Consider the following 22,570-nt stretch of genomic DNA (forward strand, 5'->3'; position numbering starts at 1 on the left):
GGTTGGTTGTTTTTTGTTTTGTTTTTTTTTTTGGTGGGTCATAGTTCCTGAACTCTGGGCCTGGGAGCTATCCCTGACCTCTTCTGCTCAAGGCTAGTGCTCTAGTGAGCTACAGCGCCACTTCTGGGTTTTTCTGCTTATGTGGTGCTAAGGAATCGAACCCAGGGCCTCATGCTTACAAGGCAAGCACTCTACCACTGAGCCACCTTCCCAGGCCCAAACTCAGAAGTTCTGGCTCCTTAAGTTATACTAGACCATTATTTGAAAACCAGCACTTTCTGTTCTATCATCTAGTAGATTGTTCTATCTAAAACCTAAATCAGGACATTCTTTCCTTTTTAAAACCTTTCAGTGGTTCCTAATTGCTCCATCCATGACCTGACTTAAAAATTGTCCCTTTAGCCGGGCGCCGGTGGCTCACGCCTGTAATCCTAGCTACTCAGGAGGCTGAGATCTGAGGGTCGCGGTTCAAAGCCAGCACGGGCAGGAGAGACCGTGAGACTCCTATCTCCAATAAACCACTAGAAAACCGGAAGTGGCACTGTGGCTCAAGTGGTAGAGTGCTCGCCTTGAGCTGAAGAGCTGAGGGACAGCGCCCAGGCCCAGAGTTCAAGCCCCACAACTGCCAAAAAAAAAAGAAAAAAAATTGTCCCTTTAGTCTGGGAATGTGGCTGAGTGGTAGAATGCTTGCCTTGCATGCATATGAACCTGGGTTCAATTCCTCAGTACCACATACACAGAAAAAGCCAGAAGTGGCACTGTGGCTCAAGTGGTAGAGGGCTAGCCTTGAGCAAAAGAAGCTCAAGGACAGTGCCCAGGTTCAAAGTCCAAGCCCTAGGACTGGCAAAAAAAAAAAAAAAAAAGTCACATTATACAAATCAGTGTTTGATAAGTGAATGAACACGCAAAAGGATGAATACTATAAAATAACATGATTGCAGTACTACATTTTGTGTTGCTGCAATAAAATACCTGATTGTTGTTATAACAAATTGCCTGAGAATGGATTGTTTATAAATTTAAAAGGCTTATTTTGCCAGGCACTGGTGGCTCAGCCTATAATCCTAGTTACTCAGGGGGCTGAGATCTGAGGATCATTATCTCCAGAAGTGTAGCTGTGGCTCAAAATGGTAGAGCACTAGCCTTAAGCAAAAAAGCTCAGGGACAGTGCATAGGCCCTGAGTTCAAGCCCCACAACTGACCAAAAAAAAAAAAAAAGAGCTTATTTGAATCACAGAGGTGAAGACACAGTATAAGATCTGTCAACCACATCTGATTGGCGTATGGTTAGATCCTTCTGGCTTTGCTATAACATGGATAGTGGCATCACATGAGATCAACACATCTGACAGTGACCACATCATGAGAGAAGCAAGAGAATGATGAGGGGTCGGCCTCACTCTTTTATAACAATCCACTCTCAGTTGGGGCTGGGAAGGTGGCTCAGTGGTAGAGCGCTTGCCTTGAATGCCTGAGGCCCTGGGTTTGATTCCTCAGCACCACATAAGCAAAAAGAAAAAAGCCACAAGTGGCGCTGTGGCTCAAGTGGTAGAGCACTCGCCTTGAGCTGAAGAGCTGAGGGACAGCGCCCAGGCCCAGAGTTCAGGCCCCGTGACCGGACCCCCCTCCCCCCCCAAAAAAAAAAAGAAAAAGCGGAAGTGGCGCTGTGGCTCAAGTGGTAGAGCACTACCCTTGAGCTGCAGAGCTGAGGGACAATCCACAGGCCTAGAGTTCAGGCCTCACGATCGGACCCAAAACAAAAAACAAACAAAAAAAGAGTCTCACAGACTTTCCTGCCCAGGCTAGCTTTGAACCGCAATCCTAAAATCTCAGCCTCCTGAGTAGCTAGGATTACAGGCGTGAGCCACTGGCACCCAGCTCCATGAGACTCTTATCTCCAATTAATCACCAAAAAAACAGAAGTGGTGCTAGTCTTGAGCAAAAAAAGCTCAGGGACAATGCCCAGGCTCTGAGAGCAAACCCCATTAACAACAAAATTGAAACAAAACAGGATGAGCTAAGGAGATCTGTTGTCCTGAAGAATCAATTTTTTTCAGTGTATAGACTGGATCTCCCTGCTCTTTAAGGTAATACTAAAAAAACATGACACACTTTAGCCAGAAGTTTCAGGTTTATCTCTGTCTATGCATTCTAAATCTAACCTCTGTTCCCTGTTTTCAGCTGTCTATCAGTATATGCTGCCACTAGTATATGCTGGTGGCTTCTTCAACAAAACATGCTATTATCTTCTATATTATCCTTTTCTAAAATAAGCTATTGTACCCAGTTACTACTTCTCTAATTTCCTAGGTTAGAAATTGTGTTATTCTTCTGAGACACTGAGAACTATTGTCATATTTAAACTTAGCTGGGTCCTTTTCAAGTTTGTTTTTATGGCTTACTAGGCTAAGTGGTTTGCACTACTTTTGAAATAAATTCATGGGAAACTCTAACAGGTCCTTGTTCTGTTTCTTACTGTGTGTATATAAACTAATACTAAAATTTTGGCATAGTGTTTTATCACCTCCTCACATAATCCCACATGCACAGAGCTGTACATGTAATCAAATAGGATGCAAATGATACTTTGTGAAGTAACTGTGAATGGTGTCAATTTTGTTTTGCCTCATAGTATGTCAGCAAAAAATAAAAAATAAAATTCCTGGGCTGGGAAGGTAGCTCAGTGGTAGAGCACTTGCCCTGGGTTCAATTCCTCAGCACCCCATAAGCAGAAAAAGCTGGAAGTGGCACTGTGGCTCAAGTGGTAGGGTGCTAGCCTTGAGCTGAAGAGCTCAGGGACAGTTCCCAGGCCCAGAGTTCAGGCCCCACGACTGACAATAAAATAAAATAAGCCCAGCACTGGTGGCTCACACCTGTAATCCTAGCTATTCAGGAGGCTGAGATCTGAGGATTGCAGTTCAAAGCCAGCCTGGACAGGAAACTCTGTGAGACTGTTATCTCCAATAAACCACTAGAAAACTGGAAGTGGCACTGTGGCTCAAGTGGTAGAGCACTCCCTTAACACTAAAAAGAGCACAGGGACAGCACCCAAGCCCAGAGTTCAAGCCCCAAGACTGACAAAACTAAAATGAAATAAAATAAAATTCCTCATATTAAAAAAAAGAAATTGTATTATTCTTCCATATGGCACAAAGTATAGTATTTCTTCTAGTAGTATGGTTGGCTGGGAATGTGGCTTAGTGGTAGAGTGCTTACCTAGCATGCATGAAGCCCTGGGTTCAATTCCTTAGCACCACATAAACAGAAAAAGCTGGAAGTGGCACTGTGGCTCAAGTGGTAGGGTGCCAGACTTGAGCTGAAGAGCTGAGGGACAGAGTCCAGGCTCAGAGTTCAGGCCCCACAACCAACGAAAGAAAGAAAGAAAGAAAGAAAGAAAGAAAGAAAGAAAGAAAGAAAGAAAGAAAGAAAGAAAGAAAGAAAGAAAGAAAGAAAGAAAGAAAGAAAGAAAGAAAGAAAGAAAGGGAGGGAGGGAGGGGGAGGGAAGGAGGGAGGGAGAAAGGGAGAAAGAAAGAAAGAAGAAAGAAACTAAGAAAGAACAAAGAAAGAAACAAAAAAACAAAGAAAGAAGGAAGGAAAGATAGGCCATCTTGGAAGAGACATCATTAAACATCATGTTTTCAGCATTCTAGTCTTTAAAATGGGGGCTGGGAAGTTGGCTCAGTGGTAGAGCGCTTGCCTTGCATGCCTGAGGCCCTGGGTTCGATTCCCAGCACCACGTAAGCAAAAAGAAAAAAGCCGGGCCGGGCGCTGGTGGCTCACGCCTGTAATCCTAGCTACTCAGGAGGCTGAGATCTGAGGATCGCGGTTCAAAGCCAGCCCGGGCAGGAGGGACCGTGAGACTCCTATCTCCAATAAGCCACCAGAAAACCGGAAGTGGCGCTGTAGCTCAAGTGGTAGAGCGCTCGCCTTGAGCTGAAGAGCTGAGGGACAGCGCCCAGGCCCAGAGTTCAAGCCCCACGACCGACCCAAAAAAAAAAAAAGAAAAAGAAAAAAGCCGGAAGTGACGCTGTGGCTCAAGTGGTAGAGCGCTAGCCTTGAGCTGAAGAGCTGAGGGACAGCGTCCAGGCCCAGAGTTCAGGCCCCACGACCGGACCCAAAAAAAATAAATAAATAAAATAAAATAAAATAAAATAAAATGGCGATAATGGGGCTGGGAAGGTGGCTCAGTGGTAGAGCGCTTGCCTTGTATCCCTGAGGCCCTGAGTTCAATTCCTCAGCACCACATAAGCAAAAAGAAAAAAGCCAGAAGTGGTGCTGTGGCTCAAGTGGTAGAGTGCTAGCCTTGAACTGAAGAGCTGAGGGACAGCGCCCAGGCCCAGAGTTCAGGCCCCACGACTGGACCCCCCCCCACCCCCCCCCACCCCCCCACCCCCCCACCCCCCCCACCCCCCCCACCCCCCCCCCACCCCCCCCACCCCCCGCCAAAAAATGGAGATAATATCCACCTCAGAAAAAAGTTTATGAGGATCAAATGAAAGCATATCTATTAAAGAGCATTAAATTATATAAACTATAAAGCATTGGGTAGACAACAATAATTATTAATTAATAAAAAAATTAGATGTTGGTGGCTCACACCTGTAATCATAGTTACTAAGGAGACTAAGATCTGAGGATCATGGTTTAAAGCCAGCTCAGGCAGAAAACCCATGAGACTCTTATATCCAATTAACTAGAATAAAGCTCGAAGTGGACTGAGGGCTGGTGGCTCATACCTGGAATCCTAGCAACTCAGGAGGAGCTGAGGAGCACAATTTGAAGCCAATCTGGACAAGAAAGTTTGTAAGACTCATATCTACTAAACGAACCACCCCCCCCTCCTGCAAAGCCACAAATGGAGCTTTGACTTAAGTGGTAGAGTACTAGCCTTGAGCAAAAAAGCCAAGTGAGGGTGTGAAACTCTGAGTTCAAGCCCCAGTAGTACCATAAAAAGAAGAATGAATTTCTTTTATTTTATTTATTATTATTTTTTGTTGGTGGCGGTCATGGGGCTGGAACTCTGGGCCTGTATGCTGTCCCTCAGCTCTTCAGCTCAAAGCTAGCTCTCTATCACTTGTTCCATAGCACCACTTCCAGTTTTCTGGTGGTTAATTGGAGATAAGAGTCTCATGGACTTTCCTGCCTGGGCTGGCTTTGAACTGTGATCCTCAGATCTCAGCCTCCTGAGTAGCTAGGATTACAGGTATGAGCTACCAGTGCCTGGCTTGAATTTAAAATTTTAGTTTATTTTAAATAAGACTCAACTGAAGGAGCTGGGAAGATGGCTCAGTGGTAAAGCGCTTGCCTTCCATGCATGAGGCCCTGGGTTCGATTCCCCAGCACCACATAAGAAAAAAAGCCAGAAGTGGCGCTATAGCTCAAGTGGTAGAGCGCTAGCCTTGAGCTGAAGAGCGGAGGGACAGTGCCCAGGCCCAGAGTTCAGGCCCCACGACCGGACCAAAAAAAAAAAAAAACCAACTCAACTGAAGCGGGGCACCAGTGGATCACGCCTATAATCCAAGCTACTCAGGAGGCTGAGATCTGAGGATCACAGTTCAAAGCCAGACCAGGCAGGAAAGTCTGTGAGACTCTTATCTCCAATTAACTACCAGAAAACCAGAAGTGGAGCTGTGGCTCAAGTGGTAAAATGCTCGCCTTCAGCTGAAGAACTCAGGGCCCGAGCCCAGGCCCAGTGTTCAAGCCTCATGACCAACAAAAAAACAAACTCAACTGAAGACAGGCACTGGTGGCACATGCCTGTATTACTAGCAACTTGGGAGGCTGAGATCTGAGGATCAAGGTTCAAAGCTAGCCTGAGCAGGAAAATCTATGAAACTCTTATCTCCAATTAACCACCAAAAAGCCAGAAATGGAGCTGTGTTTAAAATGCTGAAGTGGGGGCTGGGAAGGTGGCTCAGTGGTAGAGCGCTTGCCTTGCATGCCTGAGGCCCTGGGTTCGATTCCTCAGCACCACATAAACAAAAAGTAAAAAGCCGGAAGTGGCACTGTGGCTCAAGTGGTAGAGCGCTAGCCTTGAGCTGAAGAGCTGAGGGACAACACTCAGGCCTAGAGTTCAGGCCCCACAACCGGACCCCAAAAAAAATAAAATAAAATAAAAAAATAAAATGCTGAAGTGCTAGTCTTAAGCACAAAAGCTCAGGGACAACACTCAGTTCCTGAGCTCAAGCCCCAGGATCACCCCCCACACACAAACACAAATTATTCTCAGGAACAACAAACTACAACCAAATTAGCTCAGTCCTCTTTTAATTTGGCTCTGACTATTCTTTTTCAAACAATCTTCCCTGAGCCCCTAGCACTCCACATTTTAGCTATAATGGAAGACTCACATATCTGTATACCCTTTTGCCTCTCTCTGTCTGGTTCCATCCCCCCATACATCATTTGCTTACTTGGATACATCTTACCAATTATTTGGCAATGAAGTTACTTGCCTCCTCTCCTCCTCTTCCCCTCCTCCACCTCCCCCCGAAAAGCTTAGTCTTTTAGAGAGGGTCAACGTTGAACTTATGTTTAAACTATGGACTTGGCCCACCAGTACTATGCTCTGCCTTGAAGTTGTTAGTTATATAAATGTTATACTATGCTGGTTCTTCTACCTCTTCTCAAATGTTACTTCCTTTTACTTTTCTATTTCCCTTCCTCCCTTCCTTCTCTCCTTCTTTTCCTATTCTTTCCTTCTCTTTTTTCTTTCTTTCTTTCATTTTTTCATTCTTTTTTTGGGGGGGGGGCGGGGTCCGGTCATGGGCCCTGAACTCTGGGCCTGGGCACTGTCCCTCAGCTCTTCAGCTCAAGGCTAGCACTCTACCTCTTGAGCCACAGCACCACTTCCGGCTTTTTTCTTTTTGCTTATGTGGTCCTGAGGAATCAAACTCAGGGCCTCAGGCATGCAAGGCAAGCGCTATACCACTGAGCCACCTTCCCAGTCCTCATTCTTTCTTTCCTTCTTATACTTATACTAAGGGTTTGAACTCAGGACCTTGTATTTTCACTCTGGTTTTTTTTTTTTTTTGGTCCGGTCTTGGGGCCTGAACTCTGGGCCTGGGCACTGTCCCTCAGCTCTTTAGCTCAAGGCTAGTGCTCTACCACTTGAGCCACAGCGCCACTTCCGGCTTTTTTCTTTTTGTTTATGTGGTGCTGAGGAATCGAACCCAGGGCCTCGAGCATGCAAGGCAAGCGCTCTACCACTGAGCCACCTTCCCAGCCCTTTCACTCTGTTTTTATGCTCACAGCTGGTGCTCTACCATTCAAGGCACACTGCCAGTCCCAAAATATTATTTTCAGTAAGTCTGTCATCAGCATATAGTACCTGGTACATGGTGACCACTCCAAATGTCTGTTGCCTTAAATGAACAGGCACCTAAGTGTAAAAACAAATAATAAACATATATATATATTTAAATATTCAACTTCCTTAGTAATTAATGGATGCAAATTAGAGACTATGCATAGTGTGGTTCTGATTAACAGCAACAAAATGAAATACCTACTGCTGATAAAAGCTTTAGGGAACAGGTGTATTCACATCTGGCTAATAGCCAAAAAAGCACACTTAGGTAACACTTAACAAGCGCCAGGTTTTGTTTTGTTTTTGCGCAGGTCCTGGTGGCTCAACTCAGAGCCTGGGCGCTGTCTTGACCTTTTTTACTCAAGACAAGTGCACTACCATTTGAGTTACAGCTCCACTTCTGGCTTTTGTTGTTGTTGTTCATTAATTGGAAGTAAAAATCTCGGATTTTTCTGCTTAGGCTGGCTTTGAACTAAGATCCTAAGATTTCAGCCTCCTGAACATCTAGTGTGAGCCACTGGCACACAGCTAAGAACTATTTGGTTTTGATCCAGTCATTTATCTAGGATTTTTGTTATTGTTGGTTGTGGAGCTTGAACTCAGGGCCTGGGCACTGCCCTTAAGCCTCTTTGTGCTCAAAGCTAGCATTCTACCACTTGAGCCACAGTGCCACTTCAAATTTTTGAGTGGTTAATTGGAGATAAGAGTCTCACAGGGACTATTGTGCCCCAGCTAGCTATGAACTGTGATTCAGATCTCAGCCTTCTAGTAGCTAGGATCACAGGCGGGAGCCATCAGCGCCCATTTATGCCAGTGAAATAGGCCTCAGAAAATCGATATCTATCTATCTATATATTAAAATACTTCTATCAGTGGAACTTAGAATAATAGAAAAGCTTGCACCTACTAGAATATGAGGAAATGAGTTTATTAAATAGTATTTTAGGGAAAAAATGAACTATACAATTTGTGGAAGGGATGGGAGGGAAAAACTTGAGAATGAGGGAAAGGAAAACATTGTCCAAAAAGACTCCACATAGAGCTCCCCTATGACCCAGCAATCCCACTTTTGGGCATTTATCCAAATGATCACTAACATGACCATACTAAAGCTACCAGCACAACTATGTTTATTGCAGCATTATTTACCAGATGTCCCTCAATAGATCAAGAAAATGTGGTATATATACAATGGAATTCTATGCATCCATCAGAAAGAATGATATCATCCCATTTGTTAGGAAATGGAAAGACTTGGAAAAAATTATATTAAGTGAAGTAAGCCAGGCCCAAAGAAACATAGGTCCCATGGTTTCCAGTATTTGCAATAATTAGTACATGTCTGGGACAAGTAGAAAAGGTCAAAAGCGGGGCTGGGAAGTTGGCTCAGTGGTAGAGCGCTTGCCTTGCATGCCTGAGACCCTGGGTTCGATTCCTCAGCACCACATAAGCAAAAAGGAAAAAGCCAGAAGTGCTGCTGGGCTCAAGTGGTAGAGCGCTAGCCTTGAGCTGAAGAGCTGAGGGACAGTGCCCAGGCCCAGAGTTCAGGCCCCACAACTGGACCCACCCACCAAAAAAAAAGAAAAGGTCAAAAGCTATATACATATGACCAGATAAGATAAAGTTAAGCAAACTGAACCCCAAGATAGGGACACAAGTCATTTTTGCTTTCTTGCTATTGTTTCTAACGTATTTATTAGGTATCATGTGAGTTTTTGTTGCTTTGTATGTCCCCCCCGACCCCCCATTTATAACCCCTGTTTTCACTGTATTTGATTTTGGTATAAATTGGGGAGGGGAAGGGAAAAAGCAAAATATTTAAATAGGGATACAGGTTGACCAATTGCAACAATGAGATGTACAAGACACTATGTTGAAAAATAAACTTTACAATGTAGGTGGGGGTGGGGGTGGGGAGTGTAATTGAGGAGGGGGGAAGAAGGGATGGTAGGGGAAAAACAAAGGAGGGGGCAACAATGCTTGATAAGAAATGTACTTATTAGGGTTGGGAAGGTGGCTCAGTGGTAGAGCGCTTGCCTTGCATGCCTGAGGCCCTGGGTTCGATTCCTCAGCACCACATAAGAAAAAAGAAAAAAGCCACAAGTGGCTCTGTAGCTCAAGTGGTAGAGCGCTAGCCTTGAGCTCAAGAACTGAGGGACAGTGCCCAGGCCCAGAGTTCAGGCCCCACGACCGGACCCCCCCAAAAAATTGTACTTATTACCTTGTTCATGTAACTGTAACCCCTCTGTATAGTATTTTCACAATAAAAAAAAACCTTACTAGGGCTGGGATGTAGCTCAGTGGCAAAGCGCTTGCCTAGCAAGTGCAACGTCCTGGGTTCGATCCCTAGTGCCAAAAAAGAAAAGACACAAAAAATACAGTTAAAAAAAACCCAAACAAGGAGCTGGGAAGGTGGCTCAGTGGTAGAGCGCTTGCCTTGCATGCTCGAGGCCCAGGGTTTGATTCCTCAGCACCACATAAGCAAAAAGAAAAAAGCCAGAAGTGGCGCTGTGGCTCAAGTGGTAGAGCACTAGCCTTGAGCTGAAGAGCCTGAGGGACAGCGCCCAGGCCCAGAGTTTGGGCCCCACGACCAGACCAAAAAAAAAAAAAAAAAAAAAAGAAATGTACTTTTTAGCTGACTTATATCATAGTAACCCCTTTGTACATCACTTTTTTTTTTTTTTGGTCATGGACTTGAATGCTGGGCCTGGGCACTGTCTCTGTGCTCTTCAGCTTAAGGCAACACTCTACCACTTGAGCCACAGCGCCACTTCTGGTTTTCCAGTGGTTTATTGGAGATAAGAGGCTCACGGACTTTCCTGCCCAACTTGGCTTTGAACCATGATCTTCAGATCTCAGCCTCCTGAGTAGCTAGACTTACAGGCGTGAGCCACTGGCTCCTAGCTATATATCACCTTTATAATAACAATTTTAAAAAGAAAACATAGTATTTAAGGAAATTTAATTATTTTATAAAATTATTTTATACATTTCATATGAAAGGAAAACAATATCTACTCTATTACCACAATTTTATAAAAGCAATAGTGTCCCTAAAGATTGAAGGTGAGGGAAAATAAGAAAATGTAAGTCAGTTAATGGGGTGGGTATGTAGTAACAGTTGCTCAGAAAGCTGAAGTAGGAAGATCACTTGAGTCCAAGAGTTTGAGGCTAGCTTAGGCAATATAGCAAGATATTTTCTCAAACATAAATGAAAGGACTCAGAATGTGGTTCAAATTGGAGAGTATTTGCATAGCATGTCTAAAGACTTAGGCTTGATAATTAGAACCTCAAAAAAGAAAAAAGTGGCCGGGCACCAGTGACTCACACCTGTAATCCTAGCTACTTAGGCTGAGATCTGAGGATCACTGTTCAAAGCCAGCCTGGGAAGAAAAGTCCGTGAGACTGTTATCTCCGATAAACCACCAGAAAACTGGAAGTGGTGCTGTGGCTCAAGTGGTAGAGCACTAGCCTTGAGCTGAAGAGCTAGGGACAGCACCTAGGCCCAGAGTTCAAGCCCCACAACAAACAAACAAAAAAAGGTGAGGAAGGTAGCTCAGTGGTAGAGTGCTTGCCTTGCATGCATGAGGGCCTGGGTTCAATTCCTCAGCACCACATAAGCAGAAAAAGCCGGAAGTGGTGCTGTGGCTCAAGTGGTAGATCACTAGCCTTGAGCTGAAGACCTCAGGGACTGTACCCAGGCCCAGAGTTCAGGCACCAAGACTAACCAAAAAAAAAAAAAAAAAAAAAAAAGTGGTGATACAACTTTAATCTCAGGAGGATCATGGTTTGAAGACAGGCTGGACAAAGTTATCATGAAGCCATATTTGAAAGACAACCTAAAGACAAAAGGATTGAGGGCATGGCTCAAGCAGTAGAGTGCTTGTCTAGCAATTGTTAGGCGCTGAGTTAAAATCCCAGTATAGTAAGTGGTTAAGTAAGTAACTATATGAATAAGGTAAAATAAAATAAATAGAAAAAAACACACAAGAAAGTGAAATCTTGCATTCTAATATGTTGACATCACTTTTCGTGTGTGTGTGTGTGTGTGTGTGTGTGTGTGTGTGTGTGTGTGTGTGTGTGTGTGCACGCAAATACTGGGGCTTGAACTCAGAGCCTGGGAACTGTCCCTTAGTTTTTCGCTCAAGGCTGTCACTCTTACCACTTCAGCCACAGCACCACTTCTGATTTTTTGGTGATTAACTGGAAATAAGAGACTCACAAACTTTCTTTCTCTTGGCTGACTTCAAACTTCGATCCTCAGATCTCAGCCTCCTAAGTAACTAGGATTACTGATGTATGCACAATACCACACCAGGCAATAATGCTTCTAATGACATAGGAAATGATTAAGATATAATGTTAAGGGCTGGGAAGGTGGCTCAATGGTAGTGTGCTTGCCTCCCATGCATGAGGCCCTGGGTTGGATTCCTCAGCACCACATAAACAGAATAGGCCCGAAATGGAGCTGTGGCTCAAGTAGTAAAACACTAGTCTCGAGCTGAAGAGCTGAGGTACAGTGCCCAGAGTTCAGACCCCATGACTGACAAAAAAAAAAAAAGAAAAAGAAAACAAAGAAAAAAAGGAAAAAGATAATAATGTTAAGTTTAAGCAATGTAGCCTATAATAATATAGTGTGACTCCATAGATGAAAAAATGCTTACAGTTTGTGCAGAAATAAACATTGGTGAACTATGTAGAAAATGAAGATTAGATGTACCAAAATGTTAATCATTTATTTCTGGATTATGAATGTGTGTGTGTGTGTGTGTGTGTGTACACGCGTACACACGCTCTGATCTGCGCACACACTCGGATCCTGGGCACTGTACTTAGCTTTTTTGCTCAAGGTTAGCACTCTACCACTTGAGCCACAGCTCCACTTCCAACTTTTTGGTGGTTAACTGGAGACAAGAATTTTTTTTTTTTTTTTGGTCCGGTCGTGGAGCCTGAACTCTGGGCCTGGGTGCTGTCCCTCAGCTCTTCAGCTCAAGGCTAGCACTCTACCACTTGAGCCACAGCGCCAATTCTGGCTTTTTTTTTTGCTTATGTGGTGCTGAGGAATCGAACCCAGGGCCTCAGGCATGCAAGGCAAGCACTCTACCACTGAGCCACCTTCCCAGCCCGAGACAAGAATCTTTTAGACTGAGCTGGCTTCAAACTATGATCCTCAGAACTCAGCCGCCACAGTAGGTATTTATTAAAGACATGAGCCACAGTGCCCATCTGGATGGTAAAATTTAAAAATATTTTTTATAGTCCATAAATGTTCAAAACTAAAAAAATGATTCACATGTCTAAATTTAAATCTGTTTTTTTTTTCTTTTTCCTTTTGGTGCTGAAGAAGAACTCTGGGCATACACAAGTAATCCTATCATTTTGAAACAAGACAGGATGATCTTAAGTTGGAGGCTAGCAGGAAAGAGTTGGTAACAATGTGAGTTCAAGGTCAGCTGAGGCTACAAAGTCAAGGCTGGGAATGTGGCTCAGTAGTAGAGTGTTTACCTTTGCATGCATGAAGCCCTGGGTTTGAGTCCGCAGTACCATATACACAGAAAAAGCCAGAAGTGGTGCTGTGGTTCAAGTAGTAGAGTACTAGCCTTAAGCTAAAGAAGCTCAGGGACAGTGCCCAGGCCCTGAGTCCAAACCTCAGGACTGGCCAAAAAAATCAATGGGTTGGGAATGTGGCATAGTGGTAGAGTGCTTGCCTAGCATTCATGAAGCCCTAGGTTTGATTCCTCAGTACTACATAAAGAGAAAAAGCAGGCAGGGTGGGGGGAGGATTGGGGGGGGGAGGCTTGGAAGGGATGGGAGGGGGAAACAAAGGAGGAGGCTATAATGCTTGATAAGAAATGTACTCATTATCTTGCCCATGTAATTGTAACCCCTCTGTACAGTTTTTTCACAATAAAAAAGAAAAAGCAGAAGGTGGTGCTGTGACTCAAGTGGTAGAGTGCCAGCCTTGAGCTAAAGAAGCTCAGGGTCAGTGCCAAGATCCTCAGTTCAAGCCCCAGGACTAGCAAAAAAAGAAAGTTTATAAAAAAAAAAAGTTGGGGGAGCTGGGTGCCAGTGGCTTACCCCTGTAATCCTAACTACCCAGGAGGTTGAGATCTGAGGACTGCAGTCCAAAGCCAGCCTGGGCAGGAAAGTCCGTAAGATTTATCTCCAATAAACCACTAAAAAACCTGAAGTGGCGCTGTGGCTCAAGAGGTAGAGCGCTAGCCTTGAGCTGAAGAGCTGAGAGACAGTGCCCAGGCCCAGAGTTCAGGCCCCAGGACTGAAAAAAAAAAAAAAAATCACGCATTTTTGCTAGGTCTTTCTTTTTTAGTGACTATAGGTTTTTTTCTTTTCGTGTCTTTTTTTTTTTTTTTTTTTCCATTTTTTTCCCCCAATCCTGGGGCTTGAACTCAGGGCACTGTCCCTGAGCTTCTTTTTTTTTTTTCTTTTTTTGGTTGGCCGTGGGGCTTGAACTCTGGGCCTGGGCGCTGTCCCTCAGCTCTTCAGCTCAAGGCGAGCGCTCTACCACTTGAGCTACAACGCCACTTCCGGTTTTCTGGTGGTTTATTGGAGATAGGAGTCTCACGGTGGTCTCTCCTGCCCGGGCTGGCTTTGAACCGCGATCCTCAGATCTCAGCCTCCTGAGTAGCTAGGATTACAGGCGTGAGCCACCAGCGCCCGGCTCCTGAGCTTCTTTTTGCTCAAGGCTAGCACTCTACCACCTGAGCCACAGCGCCACTTCTGGCTTTTTCTGTTTATGTGGTACTGAGGAATTGAACCCCGAGCTTCATGCATGCGAGGCAAGCACTCTACCACTGAGCCACCTTCCCAGCCCTGTATTTTCTTTTTTTTTTTTTTAATTGTGAAAATACCATACAGAGGGGTTACAATTACATGAGCAAGGTAATGAGTACATTTCTTATCAAGCATTGTTGCCTCCTCCTTTGTTTCCCCTTCCCATCCCTTCCCATCTCCCACCCCCATCAAAGTTGTAAAGTTCGCTTTTGACATAACAACTTATACATTGTATTTTCATTTTCATTGAATTGTAAGAACTTTCTAATTTCTTCCATGCCCCAGGTGTTATTCAGTAGAGTATTATTCAGCTTCCAGGTGTTTGAGTGATTTCTGCAGTTTGTTTTGTTGTTGATAACTAGTTTGATTCCACTGTGGTCAGGAAGGATGCAAGGAATTATGCCAATCCTCTTTATTTGCTTGGTTCTTTGTGTTTACTATGATATGATCTATTCGGAGAATGTTCCATGGGAACATTCAAATGTGAATTGAGTCATTGTTGGGTGTTGCCTGGCTCTTGAGCACTCTATCACTTGAGCCACTACACCACTTTCAGTTTTTCTCTATGATTAATTGGAGATAAGTCTTTCTTTTCTTTTTTTCTTTTTGTCGGTCTTGGAGCTTGAACTCTGGGCCTGGGTGCTGTCCCTCAGCTCTTCAGCTCAAGACACCTTGAGCTCTCTGACACCTGAGTCACAGCACTACTACCGGTTTTCTGGTAGTTATTAGAGACAGTTTCATGCACTTTCCTGCCCAGGCTGGCTTTGAACCGTGATCCTCAGATCTCAGCCTGCTGAGTAGCTAGGATTACAGGCACAAGCCACTGGCACCCAGCTGGAGATTAAGTCTTTCAAATGACTTTTCAGCCTGGGCTGGCTTTGAACTGTGATGTGATCCTCAGATATCAGTGATTACAGTCGTGAGCCACTAGTGCCAGCTTGTTTACATTTTTAGAAGACTATTTTGGAGTTTTTTTGAAATTTAACATAGAATTAATTACCATCTGACCCAATAAAGTAAATTCATAAACAGAGTCAATTACTTTAGCTAAATGTTCACAGTATCCTTGCTCACAACAGCCAAAAGCACAAACAACTCAAGTGCTAATAACAAGTGGATAAACACAATATGGTATGTACATACCATGTTATATTAGCCACATAAAAGAATGGAGTTCTGACACATTCCCCAACAGAGATGAACCTTAAAACCATTATAGTCAGTGTGTGTGTGGGGGGGCGGGAACAGAAACAAAAGGACAAATATCATAGTGAGAACTTATCATGAAATATCTAGAATAGGCAGACCACAGAAAGTAGGCTACAGGTTACCGGGAGCTGAAGGAAAGTGCAATGACTAGTTGTTACTTAATGGGTAAGGATTTTGTTCAGATGATGAAAATGTTTTGAGAATACATAGTAGTGATGGCTGGGAAAGTAGGGTACATCTGCCTTATGTGTGTGAGGCTCTGGATTCAACCCTCAGCACCACACACACCCACACACATGCACGCACATACACATACACATACATACACATAAAGCATGGTAGTGTACGCCTACAGTTCTATCCCTCAAAAGGCTGCGGTGGCTCAAGCCTGAAATCCTATCTACTCAGGAGGCTGAGATCTGAGGATCATGGTTCAAAGCCAGCCCGGGCATGAAAGTCCATGAAAGTCTTATCTCCAATAAACCACTGGAAAACCAGAAGTGGCGCTGTGGTTCAAGCGGTAGAGCGCTCGCCTTGAGCTGAAGAGTGCAGGGACAGCGCCCAAGCCCAGAGTTCAAGCCCCACGATCGACCAAAAAATAAAAAGTTTGATACCAACCTAGGCTACATAGTGAGGTCCTGTCAAAAAAGGAAAGGAGAGAGGGAGGGAGGGAGGGAAGGAAGGAAGAAAGGAAGGAAGGAGGGAAGGAAGGAAGGAAGGGAAGGAGGGAGAAAGGAAGGAAGAAGGAGGGAGTGAAGAGAATGGTGGATGGGTGAAAGAAGGGGAAGAAGGAAGAAAAGATTAGAAAAAAAAAGAAAAAAAAGAATAAATAAGTTATTCAGGTTGAAGATGAACATCAAGCCTGAATTGGTGGCACATATCTGTAATCCCAACATTCAGAAGGCTGAGGCAGGAAAAATCTCAAATTTGAGTTTAGCCTTAGCTACCTAGAGATATCTTGTCTCAAAATAACAGAAAACAAAAACAAAAACTCAAATAAGATGGTACTCCATTACCTTGCAGACACACTCCATCCTTCCCTATGCATTTGTGTTGACTCACTAACAACATCTAGGCCCTATAAATTCTATGTGAGTTCGGCCAATGTAGCAATAATGAGTGGATTAAAAAAGAATGAGATTAGCAGATTTCCTGGCTCCCAATCATCAAGGTGTGAGACCTAGTTTCCTTTAAGATTTTCCCCCAAGGTCTTTCTGTTTCTGCATCCCGGTAATGGTTCTCTTTCTCTACTTGTCCTCATGGAAAAGTTGGCACTTTATGAAATACATCTGTCTTTCCCTTCACTAGTTCATTCATTGCATAGTTGAGGCTTTCCTCAAATTACCTAGGATGAGTGTGCTATCAATTAACGTGCCTTAGGCCAGGGGGACATAATGGAGTGAGGAACAGATGTTACTAGAATAAAGTCCTGAGTTTCCCATAGGTTAGATGATGAGACATACATGGCATCTGGCTCTTATAAATTGGGGAACACAGGGGCTGGGAAGGTGGCTCAGTGGTAGAGCGCTTGCCTTGCATGCCTGAGGCCCTGGGTTCGATTCCTCAGCACCACATAAGAAAAAAGCCGGAAGTGGCGCTGTGGTTCAAGTGGTAGAGTGCTAGCCTTGAGCTGAAGAGCTGAGGGACAGCGCCCAGGACCAGAGTTCAGGCCCCACGACCGGACCAACAAACAAACAAACAAACAAACAAAAAATAAAGAAATTGGGGAACACAAGAAAGAGCCTAAAAACAAACAAACAAAATGCCCACAGGATTCAGGGTCATAACGAGTAATCACAGCAGAACTCAGCCCTAGACTCAAGTTCCAGAGCAGGGCTGGGAAGGTGGCTCAGTGGTAGAGCGCATGCCTTGCATGCCAGAGGCCCTGGGTTCGATTCCTCAGCACCACATAAGCAAAAAGAAAAAAGCCGGAAGTGGCGTTGTGGCTCAAGTGGTAGAGCGCTAGTCTTGAGCTGAAGAGCTAAGGGACAGCGCCCAGGCCCAGAGTTCAGGCCCCACGACCGGACCCCAAAAAAAAAAAAAAAAAAAAAGTTCCAGAGCAATACAATTGCAGATACTATCTATTTCAATCTTGGGAACACAATTGACTCTTTTCCAATCTTTCAGATAATGCAGGAGGCAGACAGGAAGAAGTTGACTGGTTTCCAACAAAGAAACAGAAAACAGGTACCACAAAGAAGTAGAACTAGAACTAGAAGCTCTTGGAAATGATCCTGGAATACAAGTCTGACCAACTGGGTGAAATGTCAGAACTGACATAGTGTCTTGTATTGGCTCAGTCTCCCAAGTAAGTGATGTGGAGATAAAGCAGACCATGGACTCACTCAGACCTCAAGGTTTATGAGGCAACCATAACTTATGTCAGCAACTATCCATCTGTTCCTTCCCTGAAACCATATTCCTTTACAGTAACTGAAGGGAGATTTTTCCCAAAATAACCCTTCCCCCACGTAATTACACCTCTCCAACTACTTCACCATTTCCCCTCTTTTTGCTGAAGTCACTTCCTCCTACTACATAGTGAAAGATACACATCAAACTCCACATCTCTGCTGAGGCAGATTATCATGGAGGTATTACCACACTTCCAAGGCTTTTTTTTTTTTTTGTTGGCTGGGGTCTGGTCATGGGGCCTGTCCCTCAGCTCTTCAGCTCAAGGCTAGCGCTCTACCACTTGAGCCACAGCGCCACTTCCGGCTTTTTTTCTTTTTTGCTTATGTGGTGCTGAGGAATCGAACCCAGGGCCTCATGCATGCAAGGAAAGCGCTCTACTGCTGAGCCTCCTTCCCAGCCCTTCAAAGGCTTTTTTAAACTCTTCAGGTTCTGCTTGACTTACTTCCCCCTTTGGTTCAATCTGGTTAGGATGTAATTCCAATATGAACCTTAAATCTTGATTACTGGACCTATCCTGTAGGGCCTCCAGTTGCTTCAGCCAGCCTGTCTCTGTAAAGCTCCTGGAATGGGTGTGGCCAGCACAATAGTACAATCTTTTCTTTCTTGTCACAATGGCTTTACTCCCACAAGAACACTGACCTACCCACTTTCTTCCATAGTGCAAGGACGCAGTAATGGCTTAGAAGAAAGTAAGTAGGTCAGTACTGTGTGATCTAGGACAAAGACCTTACACCATCTTACTGTATGCTTCATCACCTTATTGTTAAGCTCCTAACCAAAGTCTGGCTCATAGCGCAACTGCTAGATGTTGTCATCATTTGCTACTAGATTTTTTTTTTTTTTGCTGGACGTGGGGCCTGAACTCTGGGCCTGGGCATTGTCCCTCAGCTCTTCAGCTCAAGGCTAGCGCTCTACCACTTGAGCCACAGCGCCACTTCCAGCTTTTTCTGCTTATGTGGTGCTGAGGAATCGAACCCAGGGCCTCATGCATGCAAGGCAAGCACTCTGCCACTGAACCAGCTTCCCAGCTTGCTACTAGATTTTATTGGTTTGTTTCTTTCTTCATTTATCTTGGTGCCAACCCTGAGGCTTGAACTCAGGATATATGTACTATCCCTGAGCTTTAGTGCTCAAGGCTAGCATTCTACCAGTTGAGCCACAGCTGTACTTTCCAGCTTTTTCGGTGATTAATTGTAGGTAATAATCTCATGGACTTTCCTGCCCCACTCCTCAGATCTCAGCCTCCTGAGTAGCTAGGATTACAGATGTGAGCCACCAGTCCCCAGTAATTTTCTTTTTTTTTTTTCGTGTGTGTGTGTGTGTGTGTGTGTGTGTGTGTGTGTGTGTGTGTGTGTGTGTGTGTGGTGCTGAGGATTAAACCCAGGATCTCATATACTAGGCAAACACTTGACCATTGAGCTACAACCCAGGCCTACTACTAGATTTACAAAATACCATTATGGCTGGGTGCTGGTGGCTCATGCCTGAAACGTAGCTACTCAGGAGGCTGAGATCTGAGGATCACAGTTCAAAGCCAGCCAGGTAGGAAAGTCCGAGAGACTCTTATCTCCAATAAAGCACTCAGAAAACTTGAAGTGGCATAGTGGCTAAAGTGATAATAGCACTTACCCTGAGCTGAGGAGCTGAGGGACAGTGCTCAGGCCCAGAGTTCAAGCTCATGACTGAAAAAAAAAAAAAAAATAAAAAACAAAAAAACCCACTATGTTGTCATGACTGGTACAATATACTCCACAGAATATGAGTCATAATAAAGGTTATTTCTCTCTATTTCCCTCTAAGGTTCTGCATGCCTGCATCTAAGTTAACTCGATTTTTTTTTTTATAGGAGGGGAGAGCTTATTTCTCTATTGCTCTAGCTTTTTTTTTTTTAATTTTAATTTTATTTTATTTGTGAACATACTGTACAGAGGAGTTACAATTACATGGGCAGGATAATGTGTACATTTCTTACCAAGCATTGCAGCCTCCTCCTTTGTTTACCCTTCACATCCCTTCCCAGCCTCCCCCCTCCCCCCCAGTTAACTTGATTTTTAAAAATATTTTTAATTTTTTGTCGGTCATGGGGCTTGAACTTGGGTTCTGGGCACTGTCCCTTGTGACGGACCAGCTCGGCTGGAGCACTGGGACCAACGGGACAGGGATCTCGGGATAGGTGGGCAAGGAGTCGGCAAAGTGACAAACAGACACAGACTCAAAAGAGTTGCATTTGAGTGTATCTTTATTGAGGAGAATTAACTTTTTCTTTTTTTTTGCCGGTCATGGGGCTTGAACTCTGGGCCTGGGCGCTGTCCCTCAGCTCTTCAGTTCAAGGCCAGCGCTCTACCACTTGAGCTACAGCGCCACTTCCGGTTTTCTGATGGTTTATTGGAGATAGGAGTCTTACAGTCTCTCCTGCCCGGGCTGGCTTTGAACCGCGATCCTCAGATCTCAGCCTCCTGAGTAGCTAGGATTACAGGCGAGAGCCACCAGCGCCCGGCGAGAATTAACATTTTTATACAGTGTGTGATTGTGACATAGATTCTTTGTTTATTTAAGCACGTAATCAATTTTTTTTTAAAGGCAAAGCATTGATGAATTACATGAAAATTGATGACTATCCCACCAACTGTTTAAACTAAGTGGTGCGAAACAAGTCTAGCATATTGTTTAATAGAATACGTCATCTATTCAGCTTTTTTATGTTTAATAATTAACAAACCTAAAACAGGGCTGTACTTATATTGTACTTTTTATTTTTATTTTTATCCAAGTATTTTCATCTTTATAAGCTCCTGTATAAGGAAATGGTTCTTGGTTGGTTCAGGAAATATGTTACTAACTTTATATTTTGTGTGAAAACACCATCTATTCCCTATAACGTAAGTTGGACTAAACTTAATCATAACTGTTGGGAGAATCTTTCTTTTTCTTTTATAATCAGAGGTCCCTTCTTTTTTAGAACTCTTTGAACTACTGGATAACTCTTTCTAACTTAGTTTAATTCATTGATTTTGTCTGTTGGACATATCTGGAAATTTTAAGTCTCTATATTTACTATGCGTGAGCTGCAAAACTGCTTGTGAAGTTGTAGGAGTTTCTGGAGGCAAAGTCACATCAGATGATAGATTGATTGGGGCATTGCCCACATTTAATCTTTGGCCTTAGTCTTTATTACTTAGAGAAGCCATCTCTATTGGACTGGAAAAATACAACATGCTCTGTTTGCGGATCAATAGAAAAATAGCCAAAACGAGAATAAAGGCAACGAATATACAGCCAAGAAGAATATAGTAAGAATAAAGGTAAAGGCTATAAAGGTGCAGCCAAGTGTATGGGAAGCCTTGAACCAACACCCCCTTTCTGCAGGCATGCTTCCTTGAAGCTCTTTGTCTAACGCGATCTCTCACGCAGACTCCGCATAAGGTGGCGTGGCACCCACTGGTCACAGAAAGATGTCCACTCAGCTGGAGATACCAGGAACCACTGGAAGTGCAGAAACTTAAGCATTTGACCTTGTTTCTCTGGCCAGAGACTATTCATTGAATTGCAGCCCCTTATTCTGTTGCCGATGTCAAATCAGAAACCATCTATCCACCACAGGCAGCTTTATGGAAGTGCTCCGCCCACCTGCGCTGGCCTCTCTTTGCTGAACCCAGCTAAGGACTCCTTGCAGACACATCTTCATGGCTGCTTTGCCTGCTGTGATCTTTGCTCCTTTCCAAACGCTTGCTTTGGCAGCTTCCCCTCCATTGTGCCTGTGCCTCTCGGACTGGGTTCCCATGGGTGGTTGGATACTGAGCTGCTTGTTAGAGGAGGAAACAAGAGTTGTTGTATACAATGGCAGGCCTGAACTGGCCTGGAGGCAGGACAGACGCTCTCCCAGGTGGGACTTGTCAGGGCACAGGGCAGGCATCCTGCCACTGGGCCCTGGGTCACTGTGGTGAGCAGCAGTCACACTGGAACTTCTCTTTCTCAGAGAACAACGGGTTAAGTCTGACCAGATTGTCTTCTTAGGGATCCAGTTTTCCACCAACTCCTGGGGGATGCCTGGGGCTTGAGTCTATGCCAGGCTCCACTCCTGTCCAGAATCTTTCATTCCAGAAGTTTCAACCAAGTATATGTGGTGTGGCATACCCATACTTCCAGTTGTTTTTTTCACACTGCTGGGTCCTCACGAATGTTAGGCAAGTTTTCTACCACTGTCCTCAGCCACCCATGCCTCTGCCTCTGTTCACATGCTTTACAAGTAAAGCTTTATTTGGTTTTGTTTTGTTTTTGGTCGGTTGTGGGGCTTAAACTCAGCCTGGACATTGTCCCTCGGCTCTTCAGCTCAAGGTGAGTGCTCTACCTCTTGAACCACAAAGCCACTTCCAGTTTTCTAGTGGTTTTTTCTGGCCCAGGCTGGCTTTGAACCGTGATCCTCAGATCTCAACCTCCTGAATAGCCAGGATTACAAGTGTGAGCTACCGGCCCCCGGCTCACTGTTTCTTTGTTTCTTTACTCTGGTGATAACAAACCCTCACAAACACTAGGCAAGCATTCTACCAATTTGTCACATCCCTAGCCTAAAAACATGCTATTTTGTAGGTCTTGGAGCTTGAACTCTCAGCCTAGGCGCTGTCCCTCAGCTCTTCAGCTCAAGGCTAGCACTCTACCACTTGAGCCACAGCGCCACTTCTTGTTTTTCTGCTATGTGGTGCTAAGGAATCAAACCCAGGGCCTCATACATTCAAGGCAAGCACTCTACAACTGAGCCACCTTCCCAGTCCCTGACTTTTTATTTCTTTATCATTTTCTTAACTTTCTCTTCATCTGCTTTAAGGTCTTTGAGCTGTCTTTAGGGC

This window comes from Dipodomys merriami, unplaced genomic scaffold, assembly GCF_024711535.1.
Source record: "Dipodomys merriami isolate MVZ:Mamm:240054 unplaced genomic scaffold, mDipMer1.0.p SCAF_102, whole genome shotgun sequence".
NCBI lineage: Eukaryota > Metazoa > Chordata > Mammalia > Rodentia > Heteromyidae > Dipodomys > Dipodomys merriami.